Below are 21,664 nucleotides of genomic sequence, written 5' to 3'. Positions count from 1 at the left end.
AGCAAAGGATTGTTTGGCCAGGATGTGCCTTCGCCATAGGAAAGCTGATGAAGCTACTGCTTGAAGCTTGCAAGCTGGAGAGGCATCCCTGAAAAAATTAGTAGTTTCTTGAAAAAGGGAGTAGTTTCTTGAAAAAAAAATTAGTTAAAAACTAATACCATTTCTCTCCAAATTCTTGACTCCCCTTCCATCTTGTTAGGTCATATTTAGGTTTTCCTTTGGCTAATGCGTTCCTACCTCCTGCTGCAATGCCAAGTCCAATGTAAACAGCAAGGATATTAAACTTAATGAGTGCTTTAATCACTCTCCTTGTGCTGCATTTCCCTCCCTTCAAGCAGCACCTCCCCGCCACACCCGTGCGCACTCGGTCCCCTCTCCAGCAGAGGAAATCCGTGAACAAACCTGTTCTGAGCCCGAGGCGGAGCAGCTCTGGCCAGAAGGCTCCGCCCTGCTCCCAGCAAGAGGTCCCGGTGCCGGTCCCGGTGCCGGCAGCCGGGCGCGTCCCTCCGTCCGTCCGCAGCCAGGGATGCGGCAGCCCCAGGCGCTGCTGGAGCGCTCCTCGCAGCTGCTGCTGCTGGAACAGCGAGCTGGCTCCGCAGCCCCGCTACTGCCCCGCAGGTACTCAGCGCTGCCTCACTTGTACCATTAGAGTGGGGAATCCTATGGCTGATTCCTGTAGATATAAAAAGGAAGGGGTTTGAAGTCGTATAATTACCAAAGAAGCATTTAAGTGATATTTCAGACTAAATTCCACTAATTAAATGCCACTTTAAGAGATAATAATCTCTGCTGTAATTGATGTTTCTGAAGACAGATGGGCTGTCTTCAGAATTAGAGTTCTTATCATATTTCTACATTAAAGGGATTCCATTTTAGACCAAAATTCAATACTTGTGCTTCCCTCCCTCCACTTCTGCACAGACTTTGTCTCTTTTTTGTCTCATGTACTTCCCAGAGAAAATTTTGAGACCGAATTATTCAGTCTATCTGCATCAGTAACTTCCTCTAACCTCATTCCTTGTAGTAAAATAATTCACTAGATTCAAATTTAGATGTCAAATAATCTTAGCTGCAAGAAAACAATTTCTGTTTCAATGACCTGTGCGTTTTGTACTGTGCATGCTGCCATCATCCTGCTTTATTCTACTACATTTGGGACCTGCTCTTCAAATGTGGCCTCACAGAATCATTATGTTATAATATTACTTCTGATGTGAGGTCCTCATGGAAATCTGCTGCACCAGAAGCAACTTTTTAGCAATGCAAATGTCACTTAGACAACAATAATATTTTTTTGGTGCCCTTAATGGAACATATTATTTCCCAGTTTATTTGCTTAAACTGCCAACTTTTTTCTCCCTCTCCCACACACTCATCTCTATGATGCCAAGAAAAATATTTATGTTATAAAAATTGTTTGAAGACTAAGCTACACTTCTCTTTCTGGCTTACAAAATAAAAAAACCCCAAACATTATGTTAAGATTTATGTTATAAAATTAACTTTGGAGAGGAAAAATAATTTGCACCTTCCTGAATTGTATTTTGCCTGTTTATCCCCAGAAGATACCACTGTGAACAGGCACAGCTCTTCTTTTTTTTTTTTTTTCATAATTTCTGGGAAAGGAGAAGAGTTTTTCAGACACATTTATTTCAATGCAAGGCAAATGTCAAGCAAATTTCTCATTACTCTATTTCAGCTTTGCCTTGTGATACCTATTGTAAAGTCTTGCTCTGAGACAAGACTTCATTGGTTCTGTTCCAAATTGTAAAAAGCCAAAAGTCACAGGTGGTGAGAAAGGGAGGAGCCACTACCAAGGACTGGATTAAACCACCAAGGCTCTTTTTAACCAAGCAAGGGCCACAGCTCCGCGTGTCTTGTCTGACTCTGACAATCTGATTGTCTAACTATGACAATCACCAAACATTCATTTCAGTATTTTTCAGTAATATGTGAACATTCCCCTTTGGCTATTGGCTAAAGACAAACTTACCTGTCCTTCCCAGGCTTTTAAACTGTTAGCTTTGCAGGCTTTTTAGCTTTCCTTCTAAATACTATAAGCAGTATATCTATAAAACATACATGTGATAATGTGTGTGTGTGTGTATATATTTCAGAGATGCTTTTCACAAAATTAGTTTTCATAGTGACAACATCCAGAAAAAGGGGGGAAAAACTATAAACTAGCCCTTATTAGAAAAGATGAGAATAAAAATATGAGCGGCCTAAAGCTATATTACATACAACTGATACCAGAAAGCAACACCACGTTTGTTGAAGCAGGTGGGAACTGCACAGTCTCGACATCGAGACACATTTTTTCCACGCACTCAGTGGAAGTAAAAACTTATCCCGTGCTGACCTCCTGTGGTACGTAAGGAATCTGCAGTCGCCAAAAACAGTAGCCAGAAGTCAAGAGCACGGCGAGGTCGGAGAAATAGCGATAGGCTGGTCCTCCACTGCCAGGCTGGGAACGCAGGGAACACAAGGAGCACGTCCCAGAGGACAAACATCCCACACCCCTCTAAACTTTGGTGTTTAACTCTCATGCGCACAAAATCCTGCATCTTACCCAATACTTAAACATGGTGAATGAATCAGGTAAAAACAGTTCCTAAATTTGAGAAGGGTTGCTCTAAATTCCTTGCAAAGAAATACGAGCAGCTTCAGCTTGGAATCTTGTCCTTCATCCTTGCAGGTCAGAGGCGTGTTTGTGTCATCACCAACACTGAGCTATCTCACAGTGTACAAGGCATGAGTTATCTCACAATGTACAACCACTTGTTGTGCTTCAGACCATTTGACTAATTAATCTGTGGAAGGCCAAGTCTTTTGTCTCACTTCTGATACCTTTGCTGCTGTTCCATTCCCCACCAGCACAGCGCACACCACAGCTGTCCAGGGGAGGTGACACACATGCTCTGCAGCTCAATATTCACTCTTCTATGGGCTCGCTCACATCATTCAAATCACTCATTCCATTTAGGCTCCAGAGGATCAGAAAATGAGTCAGAAAGTGGGAACCCAAATATATTTAACACTATCCCTCAGTGGGGAGCCCATTTAAGGTCACAGGAAGCAGACACTACTGGCTCTGCCAGGAGTGAACAGTCAGAACCTGAGGGCTGGGACAAGACAAGAATTACCATATTCTTACCCCACCCTGAAGTCCAGTTGCACTAGGTACCCTTTCATTTTGGTATACCTGTGCCACTAGGCCTGCTTCCCTGTCGCTGGATACACCTCACCTACTCTCCAGAGGATGCAGGGCATTCCCTACCCTCACACACACACGGCTCTGACCAACAGTGCCCATACCAGCGTTCAGAAAGAAGGGACCTCTGAGTCCTACCTCAGAAGAGGGAACAAATTTATTCCTGCAGACTTGCTCTTTTGTCACTGGCAGAAGCAGCACTGTGTGTAAAGCAGGCCTTCCCAGTGCACCCTCTGAAACCAGAGCACACCGAGGATGCCTTCAAGATGCCTTCATCCTACCCCACAGCTGGAACTGCTATTCAGCCACAACCACAAACACAAAATCCTCCTAGCTGCAGATCCTGTGCTTTCAAGTCCCACCCCCGCACAGTGAGCAAGCCACCCCCAGAAATCACTGCCAGATATGCTTGTAAGTCTTTTTGAGGCCATCGACACACCTTGTAGCCATGGAAGAGGAGAAACTGGGACTTTATTTTTGTTTCTCATTCCTTCTCCCCTCTTCTCTGCCCTGGTGTCTATCAGCATCGCCGCCTTGCTCCGTCGTGCCTGCAGTATGAAGTCAGTGAAGTGGTGACTCACGGAACCAAGTTTAGCCTGAGTTTTTAGCCAGGGCTGACCAGGCTTTCTGCAGTGCTGTAGGGCAGAGATTTCTGTTCAGAGACTTAAATGACATCCTCTTTAAAAAAGGGCTGGTTCCTTCCTTCTGGTCACAGACCTCTTGACCTATGAAACTAAACAGGATGCAGAAAAAGGGAAGGAAGGAGGAAGGAAAATGTTTTTTACTTCCGCAGCTTTGCTAAAAACCAGAAATTTTCAAAAATATTTGTGAAATCCCACTCCCAGGCTGCTTCTTTCTTGAGTTCTGTTTTCTTTAAATATTTGTGTTTTCCCCCACAGCAGTGGTGAGGGGTTTTGGCATTTCAGGCTGAACTTAGACCATTTGGCTCACTACATGTGCTCATTTTCTGCGTTCCTCCCCCTCCTCCTTGTTGCTTCCCAAAGTCAGCAGCAAAATGAGAAGTACAATCCCTCACTGAAGATGTTTCGTATTTAGAACCAGCACTTTATGACAAGGACACATCCTGCACTGTACTGCACTGACATGTGGAGAGAGGCAGAGGGGGTATGGTGTCAGGGCAGGGGAACTAGAAAGCTATCAGAGGAAAGCAAGATGAAAGTGGAAGGGAAATGAAGTAAGTGGGTGATAAAATAATTCTGTTATATAGGAGCAAGCCAGAAGGATCAAAGGATCTCTTATATTTGCATTTTATCCTCATTTCTGTTCCTTGCCATTTCCTTCCTCTGCTGTATATTATTATCACCTCTATTATAAAACTTTCTGGTTGCTTGCAATTATCCCCCCTTTAATCTCATGCTAGGCTCTTCCTCTTTGATCCATGCCTTCTTGCCATATGAGTGATTGTGTGACTGCTGCATATATATGTAAAAACCTACATTTAATTCAACTTCATTTCCCCATTGTGTCTCCAGTTAAGCTGTGTGTCCTTCCACAATCCTTTCTGCTTACCTCAGTTAGGCTTGATTCAGCTCCTGATGGCTAAAGAGGCTGCCTAGAGCAGAGCCTAGACAGAGTTAAAGGAATAAAGTAGGTATTTATTAAAGGAATAAAGTAGATATTTATTAAAAGGCTTTCAAAAGATACACCTTGGGCAGTACAAGAGCCTGGCCATGGCTCCACCCAAGGTGGACTCCCAGACATGAGTTTTCACACTTTTATAAGTTTTGGTCCATTTATATATTGGGGTTAATTGTCTAATTGCAGCTTCACTGTTTGAAGTCCTATCTTCCTAGACTGCTCTCCTCTATTCACTGTCGTTTATACTTCTATACCTCCAGCTGCAAGGGTGTCCTTGGTTCTCAGGCTGGAAAAGGATTGCTTTGTCTGACTGAACCGTGAAGGCTGCGGTTGCTCGTAAAAGGACAGCCCGGCAAACAAAGAGAACTTGCTAACACTTTATATGAAGCTCAGAGTTACATACTAATGCAGTACAGAATCTGAAAAACATGAAAACTAAAACTTAAGGCATCACTCCCAGTAAAAATGTTGCAAATGGAAAGCTCCTTCTAATGTCTTCATTTTATTTTTGCACAAGTTACAGTTACAATTTTATACAATAAAAGAACTCAATCTACAGAGAGGAACGCCTAAGTACGCTCTTCACAGCAAGGCTAAGCAGAGAAAATAAAGAAACAAACCTGTGACTGGCAGCCTCTTTATTATTTTGCTTTTTTTTCTTTTAACTTCTGAAAAAACACCCACCTTTTTTTTTCCAGTTCATCCCCTTGCCTCCCTTCTACCAGCCTGTCCTGGGACCCCTCCGTATCCTGTCCCTGCAGACCAGGCTTGCTGGCAGGGCTGAAGCATTCCCTGAGCTGACAGGGAGTTGAGCAGAATAGGCAGAAATGTCAGAATAGAGCAGAGTCAGCTGGAAAGTCAACAGGGAAGATGATCCTTCTCCCAAGGACAAGCCAGGGGTGCTTCCTCTGGCAGAAGCAGGAGGCAAAGCAGAGCTGCCCAGCCCGGGCTGGCCCCATCCCTCTGCAGCTCCCACACACTGGAGCAGCTGCTCTCTCACAGGGCTGACACCAGGCAAGAACACCTGAAGCCCTGTGCACATTTTCTCTCCTTCTCACTGGTTTTAAGCAACATTATTTTAGCTTTGGTAAATCTTTTGAGTGTATGAAACACACTGACCCTGGATGGCAAGAAAATCTTGTCTTGATTCTTCTTCTCTAAAGGAAACATGACAGAAATGGCCTGGATAGTCTGAAGTAGTCAACTGCATGTACGTATTCTATACTTATGAATGTGATAAGGAGTGTCAAAAAATACCAAACTCCACAAAATCGTTAAGAAGCTTGTAGCATGAATATTGTTAATTAAACCTCTTGATTTTAAAAGAAACATAGAACATGATGGAAAAAATATTCTTTCCCTTGATCACTGAAATCCCGACAAGCACCTGAATTCCAAATAAGCACCCCAAGAGCTCAGGGAAAAAAGAGCCACTGAAAGGAGCCACAGAAATTAACTAGGAGAGCACCTAAACTGTAATTTTCATCCTGGCCTACATTAATCTTCTATGAAGCAACACATCTTCTAGAAAAATCCAGCTTGTATTCCCCATGGCTTCGTGTCCTCCAGAGTACCAGCCCCATGCTGTCCTCACTATCCCCTTCCTTGGGAAGAAGAGAGTTATTTGAGATTCTAGAAGAGCAACAAGTGATTTCATTTTGTTTTCCTTCATGTGAGTTTTGTGCTAATAAGCACTCAACAAAGCATCTGCAGAGATGAGAGTGACAAAATGCATTTAAGTTTTTTAGACTTAAGCTCTTGCACATGCAGCACTGCCTCTCTGGAATTAAATGGGACCATGGTTGTTTCTTATACTGCTCTGTATTCAAATAAATCCATTAGTAAGATGAGTTTATTTGAATACAGAGCAGTATAAGGTGCAGCACCTCACTGTTTTGTATTCTTAGATCACAACACGACCTTGAACATGTTTCTACTGCCACCCTTAGAGGCTACACTGCAGACACACAAATGATTTGCATGTTATTGCATTAGAAAAGAGACCTCAGGATGTTGCTACCTCACATTCTTCACCTGCACTAATCTCCTCAACACACCATCACATCTCATGTGATGCAGCTCAGCCTTCTCTCTCTGTTTTAAAATCTTTATCAACAGCAAGTTAATTGATGCCCCCTATGTTCCCTGCTGATCAATTACAATTAATCACAAAAGCCCCACTCTCCAGCCCCAGTGATTAATTATACTTCCCTCTCAGGAATATACTTCATATACTGCTGAAGATTCTAAGATTGAGAGCAAGAAACTGGATCTTGCTCTGAAGAACTGAAAAGCCCTGCACTAAAACACCTTTTGCAGCTGTGAGTATCAACACCCACTCACCACATTGCATTTTCAACCTTCTCTTCAGTAAGGTGCATTAGTCAGACTCCTGAAATAAGCACCTTCAGGGCTTATTTTCTGTTCTTGTGGTTCTTCTTTGAACTCAAGCCAGCCAGTGCCTTCCCAAAACATTAACAACTGTGGTAATAAATACATCTGATAAGAGTTCACAGAGCATTAGCATCAGCAAGCCAACAAATGGCTACCAAGTGTTGGAGAGCATTATGTGCTGGGGATATATCACAGCCCAGGGAGGCTCTTTAAGACCTCCAGAGGGCAGCTGCCCTCCCGGGGGGTGTGGATGGGCACAGCTGGCATGAACTGACTCACAGGGCTGCATGTCCCAGCCTCAAAGACTTCAAAAGCTTCTAGTTTGGGAAAAGAATATATTGTTTGTCTTGGTGATTCAAGTTTCTTATGATTCACCAGAGAGAAAGATATAGAAGGCCTGACTGAGTCTGATTTGGTTGCTTTTGTTATTTTGCTTTGGGTTGGTTTGGGGATTTTTTTTTTCCTTTTTTCTGGATAGTGGTGCTCTGATTTCCTAGCCTTCAAGAGAGAAATGGTGTTTCATGTGTATGGCTACTGAAATAACAGTGGTAACAGTTATCTCAGTGGGCTGGTGAGAGATGTGTTGGGCAGTCAGCCTGCTGGTTCACAGCCTGAACAAGAAGATGTGGACAGATGGTGGAACTGGACCCAGAATTGGCAGAGCACTGATGAAATGTGTGTGCAAATGTGCTCTTTGTCTGATGTGGTGATGTGCTTGACACCCACAGAGGAGAGGCACATAGGTTAGGGGTACTTTCTGCTTTTGTTCCCATGAGATGTGGGCTATGGGCTTCTCTGCTTAGCCTGCACTGTGTTACCAGTACAAAGCAGAAGGGCTCTCTCTCTCTTAGCCATTCTGGCAGCTTGAAGTTTCGGGGTGTCAGAACTTCCTGGGCAGCCTCCTGCCACCAGGAGCCCCAAGCTGTGAGCCATTAGCTGCAGAGGTCTGACTTGGGTTTTGATGCTTTTCTCCTCTGATCTTAAGGTGGGATCCAGGGTGTGTGATGCATATTTCATCAGGGATCAGGTTTCAGGAGCAGATGTAAGGGCTTTTCTTTCTTCATCGACTAAAGACCCAAGGCTGTGCTCAGTCTGTTCAGGTGCTGTTTAATTTTCATCAGATACACAAAGGCTATCCACTATCCTCTTGCTGAACTGTATCTCAATCACCCAAGAAACTACATGGCAAGCTCTAGCGGGAAGTGAATTGTGCACTGTGTCTAGTTAAATCTGCAGAGGGGATACAGACAAATCTAGTGTAATTAGATTAGATTCCAAAGTGGAAGCTGGACAGAGCTCGAGTCCATGACTCCTCCTTGTTACTCCAGGTTTCATCAGGGAGAAGGGGAGAGTGTGCTGGCAAGAGCAATGCCTCAGTCCAGAAAGGAGGCTCTGCAGTATGTACTGCTCACTTGCTGACTTCAAATGCTGTGTCAGAGCACAGGTACAAAGGCTGTGTGGGAGAAGGATGCACGTGGACTTCAGAGGAAACACTTGGCTACCACAGCTCTTCAGACAGACAGATGGGAAGAATTTCTGAGTTCTCATTGTAGTGATCTTAACTGCAGGTGTCACTGGAAATTTAGTGCAGCTGTCTTAAGGCACAGGCAAAGACAAATCAAACTAGAAAAGTGATACCTCCAACTGAGGTACAGTCAGCAGTGAGGTTCTCTGAAGAGGAATTGACATTTCTAATGACTTGCGACAGAAAATGAAAATGCAGGTTTCATGTAGTGAAAGCCGCAGTATTGAGGACTTCTGCTTCAATTTCACCCAACATTTCCCTGCTATTTGGTCTAATTTTGACTAATTTGGCTTCTTGCATCTTCTGAATGGTGCCCTTCAACCTCAGCCCTTCTTCTGGGACTATATTTTTATTCTGAGCTGACAATTTGTGGCCAAGCTGATTTTGTTCTTTCACAACAGAGCTCTTTTGCTTGTACTGCAGGCAGTACTCACTGACTGGAGGGGATTATCAACACTGGGGGAGAATCAAGTTGGAAGTGACATGTCCATCTAGGAAAAATATGGTAGAGATTAATCCAATTTATAGTAGTACTGTTCAGTAAACATCTGAATACATTCTTTCCTAACCAAAACTTTGAAGAGTTGAATCTGGATTTCTTTAGTCTACATTAAGATCCATAATTAAGAGGATAATTGTCATATATATCACATTTTACAGCTGTTTTAAAACTTGCACCAAAACAATTTTTAATAGGAAAATGCAACTATGAAGAAGTTGACTCTTTTTTCCCTAGAAGATTGAACTATTTGATCAATGACTCTATCATCTTAATAAAACATGTCTTGTTGGAACGTACAAGAAACAAGTTTGGGATGGTGGTTCTTGTCAAGGTGGGTATTTTTCCCCTCACTGCATTCTGTTTTCTGGCTGGAGTGGAGCATGAGAACTGTGACAGTGTTGAGTGGATATAGATCCCAAGGACTGAAAAGCAGTAAAACCACCTGTAAGGATGCATCTCCATGTGAAACAAAGCCAAAATGAACTAGTTTGAATTGGAAGACTTCAAAATGAAACTTTCCACATGAGAGTATTTCTACATATTTCACTGGGGGGCGGCGGTCATTTTTTTTTTTCAGTTTTCATCCTGAACATGAGACAAAAAGATTGTGTTGAAATACTAGAACTGAAAGTGTTCCTCAGCACAGCAAAGGCCAGTGCGCATGTAAACCATTTCTGAGGATATCAGAATCCTGGCCTGGCAGGTTACAGCAAGCAGAGAATTTTGTGCTTTAAACTGAGCAAACTACTATCTCTGAGGACAAGCCACCAGACATTTTAAGTTTCTGTTTTTAAATAAAAAACTAGGTCTTTCTAAAATCTGTCAAAGATGTCTGGTGGCAACTTCTTTGATCTGTCCCTGATCAAACACAATTTGAGGTGTTGAATTAAGTCTAGATGGGAGGCAATGTATGGTGTTAGGGAGAAAGTGGTGGCGCAGATAAAGAGGGCTAGGGTTATATGTCCTACAAGGTGCCTATCTTGTTTGTTCAGGTAATCACAATTATTTCTCTGAGAACACTTCTCTACATTACTCATGCCATTCATATGAATGTAATTCACATCTTAGTACAATTTACAATTCTCAGTTTGCTTAGGAGGAGAAGGAGGCACCCTTTTGTTGGCCCTGCTTTTTGAAAGGCTGGTGCTTGTTGGCCTGCTGTAAAGATAAACTTCTGAGTCCTTCTAATGCACTTCATTATACCTTAATAGCTGGATCCTGGTTTTGGCATGAGGAAGAAAACTGAAAAATGGGCTTGTAGTTATAGCAGCCACAGGGAAGGAACAGAAAAATGATAGGACAGTCTGTGCTCATCAAGAGCTGTGCTTAGATGCAGCGGAGATGTTTTGAACTGGCAACAATTTCTCCTTTGATCTGCCAATGTACAGTTGAGGGAAATGTAAGAAGAGAGGCTTCAAAACTGGAGGCATTCTAATGTAGTAATTTCTAAAATATTTTAAAAGTATCTGAGAGATATGGTCAGACTCAGAAGGGTAAAGGGCTAGAAGGTAGTGGACAGCTAACAAGCACCATGTGTGGAGTAAAGGGAAGAGAGAGGAGGAACTTTCCTAGGGGGTGCAGGTGAAGGAGGGAAAGAGTGAAATCTTTGGCTTAGCCAGCAATGTCAGTGAGTAGGGTGGAAGCCAAGATTTTTTTAAGGGTCTGGCTGACAAACTCTGTAAAGCATTGCCACAAAACCCAGCATCATAGAGTAGGCACACGAGTGCTTTGTTGAAAGGGTCTTAAAACAGTTTTCTGTTGGTTTGTTTTTTATTCTTTCTTCAGCCTTTCTGTACCATCTTTAGCCATCTTCTATATATGTTGGCTATGTAGTGCACTGTAGTTTTTCCCTTTGCCATGTTCAGGCCTTCTGTCCTTGCCACTCCCTTTCACATGTCATGAGACTCCACAGAAAGAGTTTAACAAGTTCAGTTCACTGGCCTTTTAAAAGAGGGAGGGGAGATGTTGCTACTGCTTAAAATGTGGGCTGTTCCAAGGGGCTGGTGGCTCAGCCCCACGATGTAAAAGAGTGTTATTTCTGTAAAGGACAGGAGGAATTGACTCAGGTCTGAAAAAAGTCAGAAAATAAACAAGATAAACAAAGCACAAGTATAGTTTAGTTTCTTTCCATTCAGTGCCTAATACACTAATTTCACCACACAAAATACAAGCTGTTGCAATTACCCCAGGAATTAAGAAAAAGGAGAAACTGGGGTGTTTTCTTTTAGAAGTGGTTTTCATGTGAAGTTACAAAGATGAAGTGCACTTCTAGCTACTAATGAGCTTTAAAACTATGCTATTCAAAAATCCATTCGAATTTTCTGTAAGATATTCTTTAACTGCATAGACAGATTTTTCTACAGTTTTCATATTTGATTACTAGAACTGCTTGGGGAAATTGAACCATATTTCTGTACTCTGAGGTTCTGAGAAAAGACTGAAATAAAAAGGGGAACAGAGAGTTATATGGCTGTAGACTCTAGGCTGGAGGCTTGACACTTAGAAGGCCAGGCACAGAAAGCATTCCATTTAAGAGCAATGCAAAAGCAGTGACAACTCATTTCTGAAGCACTGAAAGTTTCCTTGGGTCAAGCCAAGGATGGCCCAGCTTGTAAGGTAAAGAGTAATATCAATAAATATTTCAGGGTGCTTTTCCTCCTCCATGCTGATGAGGAAAGCTTAGTACCCTTAAATCCAATTTACAACACAGTGGTTGGAGTTGTTCGAGAATCATAGAATGGTTTGAGTTTGAAGGGACCTTAAAGACTATTTAATTCCAACCCCACTGCTGTGCAGGGACACCTTCCACTAGACCAAGTTGCTCGACACCCCACGCAAACTGGCCTTAAACACTCCCAGGGAGGTGGCATTACACCATTCCTGCTCAAATGCTGCACAGCTATGGGAGCTGGGACCACACACTGGCAATGCTTTGAGTCATAGAATTATTACTCAGAATCTCTGAGCTTTTCTCTTTATGTCTTAAACTTGTACTTCTAATTACTGCTTTTAAGCACCCTGGTACCACTGCAAATTGAATACCTAAATACAAGAGGCACCTTCAGCCATTTGAAACTCCCAAGAAAAAGGTGTATGTGAATTCAGCATGTTATCTGTGCAAATCTGGACTGCTACATCCTGATTCCACACACACCCAACTCTGTGCTGGAAATAGCTCTCCTTCACTATTGTATGCATAGAGTCATAGAGTATCCTCAGTTGGAAGGGACACACAGGGATCATCAAGCCCAATTCCTGGCCCTGCACAGAACCATCCTCAAGGGTCACACCATGTGCCTGAGAGCACTATCCAAACACTTCTTGAATTCTGTCAAGAATTGAATTGGTGCTGTGACCACTTCCCTGGGGAGCCTGTTCCAGTGCCCAAACACCCTTTGGGTGAAAAATCTTTTTCTAATATCCAACCTAAACCTCCCCTGACACAGCTTCAGGCCATTCCCTCGGGTCCTGTCACTGGTCACTGCAGAGAACAGATCAGTGCCCATCCCTCCACTTCCCCTCAGAATGAAGCTCTCAACTGAAATGAGGTCTTCCCTCAGTCTCCTCCAGGCTGAACAGACCAAGTGTCCCCAGCTGCTCACGGCCCCCAGGGCCCCTCATCATCACCACAGCTCACTCCTGGATGCTCTGGAACAGCTTCTTTATATTATGGTGCCCCAAACTGCACACAATACTTCATGCATATTACCTTTTCTTTAACATTTGTATTTCCCCTGCCTTAAAAAAGACCTACCTTAAGTATGTAGCAGGTGAGCTTGTTACTTGGTTTTACAGGCTTGTCAAGTGCACAACCCACCTGGTCTTGTACAGACAGCTGCTGCAGGCTATAAGGACACTGCTCTGATGAAGCTTCAGGTCATCAACACACTTATCCAGGGAAACTCTGTGAATTAAAGTCCCCAGGTATTCATACAGCCTAACAGAAGGAGCGAGGAGCAAAACCTCAGGGATTTTAAGGCACAATTATTTTACAAGTGAGAGCTTGCATTCACTGTCTTATTCTTATGGAAGGCAGTTTTAAAGGTGCACACAGGTCCTCATGTTCTGTTTCCCAGTTCAACAGGACTTCACTGTTTTCAGATGCGACAACCCATAAATCAGACTAACTAAATCTCTTGAAGTTAACTGCATAGGCAGACCTTATGCCTGAACAAACATATTCAACCCTAAATGTGGTCTTAGCCCTGTGAAAATGTCAGTAATTGCTTTCAGTCTGAAGTGATGTGATAGCTCAGGATGAAGGACTGCCTGGCTTTTCCCTGACACTTTGCTCAGGCTGCTTAGTAAAAGGGCAGCTCTAGGTTAGGTGAGGCCTCTACTCTCCTCTGCTCTTTTTTTCCATTCCCTATTTCTATTCTTATTATCACAAAGCACTGAAGGAACACAGTCATTCCTACGAAATTACTGTGGTAAGTGGAAACTTTGCAAATAACCTAAATGGGTGACCACAGACAATATTTAGGGAGAACCCAGGGGGCTTGGGGAGGGAGAAGAAGGGAAGCTGGAATTTATTTTGTTGTTTCACAGCTAAATCCCTAAGTTTAGTGGCTGAACAGCTGAAGTGACATGCTGAAGGAGGCAGGTTCCTGACATCTCCTTTCTCCATCTCCGTCCAATTGCTCTCTCACAGAGAAATGCTGGAAGGCTTAGCAGTAACGTCTGAGGCATGCAAGTGCCCAGCTGACATGACACTCACTGCCAGAGGTTACAGACTTGTAGAAGAAGAAAACACAAATTACATCCATCTTATTTCTCCCTTTACCTTGTAGTTTATATTTCACAGCCTAAAAGAAACCTACATTTTTTGATAAAAAGACTCCTCAGATATATCTGGTGCTGCTGAAATCTGTATTTTTTTTAACTTAAATCACTATATACTCTATAAAGAATCCAAGCAAGCAGCTCCATGCACCCTACATGTTCTATCAGCTTGAGACCCTCCTAGCAGATTCTGCAGAGGACCAGGATCATTACACAGGACAGCTAAGTACTTAATGAAGCTAAATTTTGTGTTGGTTTTTCTTCTAGTTACCTGATCACAGTTACATCTGTATTACACTGTACAGGTTTAGTGCCTGTCCTCTGACTCTAAAGGCCAGTGGCACTGCCCAGCCTGTGTCCATGTGACAGTATTTTCCTTGTCTCCCAAAACAAGTCTCCATGATGTCTCCTGGGAACAGTTTCTGGCTTGTGTCTGGGCACTGCCTGAGAAGTATGGGCTGCACGGACCAAAGCCATCCCAAGAAGCATGCTGTCAGCATGAACTCATCAGTCACCACTTGTGCCCTGTTTAGCTCATTATTTTTATATGGTAGTTATTAAAAAAAGGGAAGTGCTCTTCAGAAGAGAACAAAGTAGTTATGAAAACAATTCATTTGAATACAGACTTACAGGCAACTGTGCAACAGGTAAGAAGAGTATGGGGTGCTATGGGGACACAATGACCCAGTCCTTCCAAAACCATGCAGCAGTTCAATCTGCATTTTAGGAATTTTTAGACCATGATTTTAGGAGCAACTGGAAAAAAAAAAAAGGAAAGAAAAAACCCAAAACAAAGTAACCATGCCTGGCAGCCTAACTCTTACTTACTGTGAACTGTAAAATAAACTCTGGAGGCAATGTTATGTTCTTAAGGAGCCACTGTCAAATTAAAAACAATAGAAAACACAATTGCATTTCAAATCTATTTGTCTTCTGGTATTGTATGTTGCACAAACCTCAAAACAGATGCTATTAGTAGTATTTTATTCTTTCGCCTGGTGTGTTGGCAATCTTCAGAGCTATTTTGGTGGATCTTCCAACCAGCAACAGGAATGAGAAAACATTTTTGAAAGTGTGATTGTAAAACCACAAAATACTGACTTGGGAACTTGGTCACTTGTCCCAGAAGCTGCCCTTATTTCAAACCAAAAGGAACCCAACAGACATGCACTAAACTCTCTAGATTCCCCACCCTAACTGGTCACCATTTCCTCAGCTATACACAAACTTAAAACAGTCTGGTTTAAAACTGTCACTGCTGGATGGGTTGTGCTACTCTGTAAATAAGGAGGTTTTCCCCTTCTCTGTATCCAGAACCCTTAAGCCTATTTGCTTGTCTATTTTTTCCACAAGACAAACAGAACAAAGGAAACTTCTGGCTTTGCCAGCGCCTCCTCCCTGGTTTGCTGAAGCATATTGATCTCTGGCTGGGCAAACCATCCTCTCACAGGGCCCAGCTGCCCTGTTCTCTCACTGCCCTCCAGCAAGAGTCTCCCCCAGCAAATCAATAACTATCCCAGAGCCTGCCCTGTCCCGGGGAATGCAGTCCCTCTCTCCACCCGTGCAGCTCAGGGGAGGGAAATGAAGGCAGCAGCCGAGGCTGGCTGATGCGATGGGCTGGGCTGGGTTGCCCCAGCAACAGGTGGCACTTGGAATGCCAAATCAGCTCACTGTCACTCCTCGGGCTCCAGGATGTGTCTCACAGCCTGCAGCACCCTCCCAGGGGCCTCACTCTGACAGGCTGAAATGGAAAAACAGCCACCCGGACCAGGTCTGAATGGGAAGAGAGGTATTTTTGGATAAACAGAATATCTCAAAGGATATTACTATTTTAGTCAAATGCTGGTTTAGAACCCTGCCTCTTGCACAACTATGTGAAGATGCAGCCTGTAATTACATGAGATGTTCTAAGGTGTTTTTTTTCCTGTGGGATTCTAGCATCATTGGTGAGCAGAACAGCCAGTGACCACTTGGTGCCTGCTCAGTAATTTGATTTCTCTTCTGTTCTGCCTGTGTTTGTGCATCTTCCTAAGCCAAATGTTGCCCCAGCTGTGTTCTCCACAGAGGATTATTCATTGGAGTTCCTCAGGGCTCAGAGAGCACAGTTTCTCACCAAAGCTAATGCAGATGTTGTTAGACACCTTCAGGAGCAGAGGGGCAAATTTTCACACCAGTGTTACTACTTGAGTGATGATGGACTCACGATGTTGTTACAGGAAAATTTCCTCCCATAGCAAAAGCAGACAAAGACATCCTCTCTTGTCTTGGTTCCTGTCTCCAGCTTCCCACTCCCACTCTGGCAGCACAGTTGGCTGCCTCCATAGTAGCACTGACACAATCATTTACAAGGCTGGCCTGTAAATCATCTGCACTGCAAGCCCACAGACAGTTTCACTAGTGCGTTTGTGGAGCTGGTAGCTGCCACACAGAGCAGGGAACAGCATAAGGGCAGATGTAACGTGCAGGAACTGGATTTTGATAGAAAATCTTCATTTAACTAAACCTTATGGCTGACAGAGAACATGAGCAAAGGACATGATACTGTGGATTCTCAGTCTGAGACACCTCCAACTTTTTTTTTTTGCTTACTTTTTCAAAGTATTTAGCTTTTTTTTGAGGGGGGTTCTAGAAGTCTGGTAATCTCAGCTGTAGCTGTGACAATGCAGGTTGGATATCTGAGAATGGGGCACACACCTGCAGTGGCCAGCAAGCTGGAGTTTAAGCTGCTGCCCAGAGCTGTGTAAGCAGCTCTGTCACGCATGCTAAGTGGCATTTAACTATCTTGCTCCTGAGACCATCCCAGCTCCATCATGCCTCCCCCACATCACTCACTGTACATGGCCCAGTTTTTGCAAAACAAGAACAGGAGCCACCCAGATAACATTCCTCTAAGTGCCCAGCTACCATTCATCCCCAGAACACCATCCACCTCAAGCACTGAGGAACAGAGGCACCCTGTGGAAAACAACACACAATCTACCATTACAACCTGCAACATGCTGAATATATGCAGGAGGAGGATAAATTAAGAACAAGCCCTGCAGCATAATCTTTCAGATCATATTTAAAGCAAAGAGAGGACACCCATCATCAGAATTCATGTGTGTCACCACAAGATCATTAGCAGGCTTGATGAATGCCGTAACTCCACAACATGGCCTTCTGCCATTTGAGCTGGAGGATTAACCTCTGTCAGTGGCAAATTGCCATCTTTTACACTGATGAGCAGTGCAAGAGCTTGATGGTTTCTCACTGTTATTTCCTGACAGCAGAGGAACAGCAAGTTGTGGGCGCAGGTCCACTTTTCCAGCCCAGCTGTTCCATCAGCAGAGGACATCCCGCTGCCCTGAGCTCTGCAGCTGGGAGGGATGAACCCCTCCACCGCTCTGCCTCCTTGCCCTGGCTGTGGGCAGGATGAGCACAGGGCAGTGCCGGGGATGAAGAGGGATGGAGGCAGAGGCGCGCTGCTGCGGTGTCCCTGGGGCCGCACCGACTGTGGTCAGTCGGCCCCGAGGGGTAATGGGCGCTCCTCCAGGCTCGGGAGGAACTGATAAAGAGTACTCCTGTTGCCTCTGTACTTCCTAGGCACACTTTAGATCCCTCCCCTCTAACCCGCTGGGTATCTCTGCCTTGCTCAGAAGCCCTGGTTTTACATTCCTGCCACCCCCCGCACACCCCGTCCCTCCAGGCAGCTGCAGCCGCCACATTCCGCTCTTGCCAGACACCGGAGGAGGAGACTTGCAGCACCATCTGCCTCCAGCGGCTCCAGCCCGCCCTTCCAGCCGCTCCTGTCCCCCTCATGCTCTCTCTCCAGCACCGCCACCTCCCGCCCGCCCTTCCAGCGGTCCCAGTTCCGCCTCATGTTCTCTCCAGCCCCGTCACCTCCCACCCTTCCAGCCGCTCCTGTCCCGCCTCATGCTCTCTCCAGCCCCGTCACCTCCCGCCCTTCCAGCCGCCCCAGTCCCGCCTCATGCTCTCTCCAGCCCCGTCACCTCCCGCCGCCGGCCCCAACGCTGCCTCCCCCCGTTCAATTCCTCCTCTTTCACCCAGGGGAAAAAACCCGCCAGCTCGGCCCGCTGCCGCTTTCCTATGTTAATTAAATTCAGTAAATATAACAAGTGGTGACTAAATGCTGACTACATTTGGACGATTCCTCCCCACCCCGAAAAGAAACCAACCCCCCCAAACAAAACAAAAATACCCCAGACAAAACAACAGAAAAACCCCACCAAACAAGAAACCTCGCTGACGCGCCAGCACTGCGTGGCGCTGCTTTCTTTCAGTTTGGCTCTCCCAGCTGAGCTCTCTCGGTTCTCCCAGCCCCGGGCGGGCTCGCTGTGTCCCGGCCCCGGGCAGTCCCCGGGCAGCCCCCGCGCCGGATCGCGTCTCCATGGCGGCCGCGGCCGCTGAGCCGGCCCGGCGCCTCCCTCCCGCTGCTGGCCGGGAGAGGCGGGAGCGGCCCGGCCTTGACAGCCGCCCCGGAGGCCTCTCCGGCGAGCCGGGGGCGAAAACTTAACCGGAGAGATTATAGGGGTAAATCTTTGTTTTTCACCCCAGAGAATTACGCAAATTCAGGGAATGGCCTGTGAGAGGGGCTGAGCGCCTCAGGGCAGCCCTTTCCGAGCCAGCAGTTTTCCCGTCCCTGGTGGACTAGCAACAGCTTGTTTTTTCCAGGAGGAGGGTGGTGTTCCCCAGGATAATCCTGTGTCCCTGTGGAACGCACACCGGTGGCTTCCCAGGGCCAGAAGCGGAAAGTCGTGGCCAGCACACACGCATGCCATGCCACAGAGAGGGCCTGTGGCCTGCTCCTGAGCCGCTGCGAACGCGCCTTTCCAGACAGCTCTTTGCCAAGTGCAGTCAACACTCCACTCTCAACCGCTCAAGATTTTACTAAAGTAACATAGTCAATGGAAAACTCAGCCGTTAGTATCTCCTCGAAGGTCCCACTGCTGATCAGTGGGGGGGATGACACTGTAGTCAAATTGGTCTGAAACAAAAATCATTATTCATTCAAGGGTATCTCCATTTTTCTACACATAAGCAACGTTTCAGTCACAAGAAAGACGAGAAACCACAGCAGCACAGTTAATTCTTTTCATTTTATTCACAGTTTTGATACTGAAGTCTTCCATGAAAATGAAGAACAAAATGTTTTTACAAACACCAGGGTTATTGAAATAATTTAACTTTAAAAAATCAAGAGCATTAAATATAAGCATCAGCAGTGCGTTGCGAGTGCTATGTAACTGCATGCATTATGTCATGTCTAATTCTAGGAAACTCAAGGAAATCCATTGCTTCCAAATGATTCACTCCTCCAACCTGGCACCCAGTTTCAAGTGAGTAGTACAGAAGAGTAACACATCCTACACATTCCCTGCAAACTTCAGGAATCCAGGATGGGCAATGCTCTGCCTTAGCCAAGCTCTATACAGATATTGCCTTGTGCAGAAGCCTACTTGGCTACATAACTGTATAAGCTTGTTTGATATTTTGATTATTATATTGCTGCTAAGAACTCTCACCCAAATTAAATAGCTTCAGAGAGTTGCTTTCCAAGCACATGTGAAGATTAGAAGCCCCTTAAGGTTCCATTTAGGGGTTATTAATTATTATTATTATTATTTATGTAATTCTCTTCTGTGCTAAGTACTTGTGACTCCATGTGCTTAAGGAGCTTACTGGAGGGATTCCAAAGCAAGGATGTTGCAGAGGAGGAGAGGGAAGAAAAAGCTGCTGCTGCTTCTTAGAGGAAAGCAGTGTGTTGTGTAGGCCTCATGGAAGAAGTTGTTTCATTGAAGTGTATAAAAGGAGGAAAGCATAGGAAGGGACAGTAGAAGGGTTTCAGGTGTGTGCAAAGACAGTAGAAATTAGGAGGTAAATTCACACTGGGGATTTAAAAGATGCCAGCACCCCTTTGAATCTCAGCTTTTAGCATATAGCAACCACAGATTTGTAATGAGCCCTCTTCCCTCCTGAAATGCCGAATGTCAGCAAATTGAACAGGGATCTCTCCAAAATAGCTGTAGGAAATGCTAAGGAGAGAGCCACAAGTTAACCCCAAGGGGCTAAGGGGCTTAGGCTCAAATTCTTAAAGGTAATTAGGTACCTTTAAATACAAGTTAGACATCTAAATCTTTGAGGCTCAGGATCTTACTTAACTAACTCTGGACTGGAGGAAGTCTCCTTAATGGATTCACAGCCATGAACCCTTCCCTGGATTTGGATCTTGTTTTGTCTTGCAGAAACTGAGCAGTTTTATGATGGCAATTAGGCCAGCATGCTGGGGACAAATATTCTCCAGGAAACAAGAGATAGAAATGTAGGGCAGTTAGGAAATGTATAATCACTGGTCTCTTGTGGGGAAAAAAAAAACCTACATGGCTTTTGGTCAGCAATGAGATTTTCTTAGTATAAGAAAGTCAGTAAAAGTAAGGAGTAAAAGCCCTAATTTATCGTGCCATGGAGCAGAATATCAGAATTGTCATAGGCCCTTCATTTTTATGGACATTGCTCATTTTACAGCTCTATTCCTATATTCTGGGAACACAGCAAACTTGCTTTTATTCATCTCAGGCATAAAGAGCCTTGAAATTGCAGTAACAATAATTTACACTACACACAGGAATCTTATAGTATTTATAATTAATTCCTTGAAGTATTTGTGTGCGTTCTTTGGTTTGGGCCTCTGGCATATATTACATTCCACACACAAGTCTTAAGGGATTCAAAAGGATTGTGAGAGCTACATTATTAGAAACATAGTCATATATTTGCTTCTGTATAATGTTCAGCTTTTAATAAATTACCTTCTCTCTTTGTCTCTCTCTTCTGTCCCTGTTGCCTACTGTCATAAACCTACAGCTTTTCTCTTTAGGAATCTCAACATTCATTGTTTTGACATTATTTGTGGTATAATACTCAGTATTTATGAACCCTTTCCTGCTGTTATGAGGTAAATAAAGAAGAGCTAAATTTAAAATCAGAGCTCGTTTTTGTACCATGTGAGAAATTCATAGTAATAGAAAGGTTTCTGTGATTTAAAATCCAATGGAAGTAGTTTTCTTTCAAGTTCCTTGAAGCATTTACAGCCCAAACATTACAGTGTTGCAACATTAAATTACATACCTGCTAGAAACAGAATGTGAAAATATTTGTTTCCTTTCAGCCACTGATGGAGTGAGTCTGGAAAATTGATTTCATTTTTCGTATTTCCATTTTTAATAACTTTTTAATACAGCAAAATGAACAGATCACCGCCTGAATAACAATGCATTGAACCAATTCACTCATTTTTCCACAAAAAAAACATGTCGAGGAGTCTGAAGAACACTCCTCTTTCTTGCAGAGCTTCCTGTGCAACGTCTCCTCCCAAAGGACTGCAGCCTTTTGCAGCTCTTTCCTGATCTCCACACAGCCAGACAGCTCATCTCTTCCTGCCCCTTCTCCCAGCTTCTTTCTGTCTTACAAGCCTTTGCAACCTCCACACCTGGCTGTAGTAGAGCTGTGTATTTGTCCTCATGCTCTGCACCAGGACACAGCCCAGGAGCCCTGTCAGTGACTAAGGATCACATCAAGGCCAGGCCACAGCAGCTGAGGAATTGTGAAGGATCACAGTGGGAGCAGAGAACTGTCACACCTTGAGTGC

The 21,664-nt window shown here is 44.3% G+C and overlaps 1 long non-coding RNA gene across 1 annotated transcript; it reads right to left on the bottom strand.

Moving 5' to 3' along the window:
• Positions 1–3,799: 3,799 nt before the first annotated feature.
• Positions 3,800–18,376, bottom strand: LOC115901300. Its single transcript, XR_004060528.1, has 3 exons — positions 18,246–18,376; positions 4,745–4,799; positions 3,800–3,947 (listed from the first exon to the last, which is right to left on the bottom strand). It is a non-coding gene; the product is annotated as an uncharacterized LOC115901300 (long non-coding RNA).
• Positions 18,377–21,664: the final 3,288 nt, after the last annotated feature.

The sequence above is a fragment of the Camarhynchus parvulus genome, chromosome 2 (assembly GCF_901933205.1).
Source record: "Camarhynchus parvulus chromosome 2, STF_HiC, whole genome shotgun sequence".
Taxonomy (NCBI): Eukaryota; Metazoa; Chordata; class Aves; order Passeriformes; family Thraupidae; genus Camarhynchus; species Camarhynchus parvulus.
The sequence above is the reverse complement of the archived record's forward strand: the minus strand, read 5'-3'. Positions and strand labels throughout refer to the sequence as shown.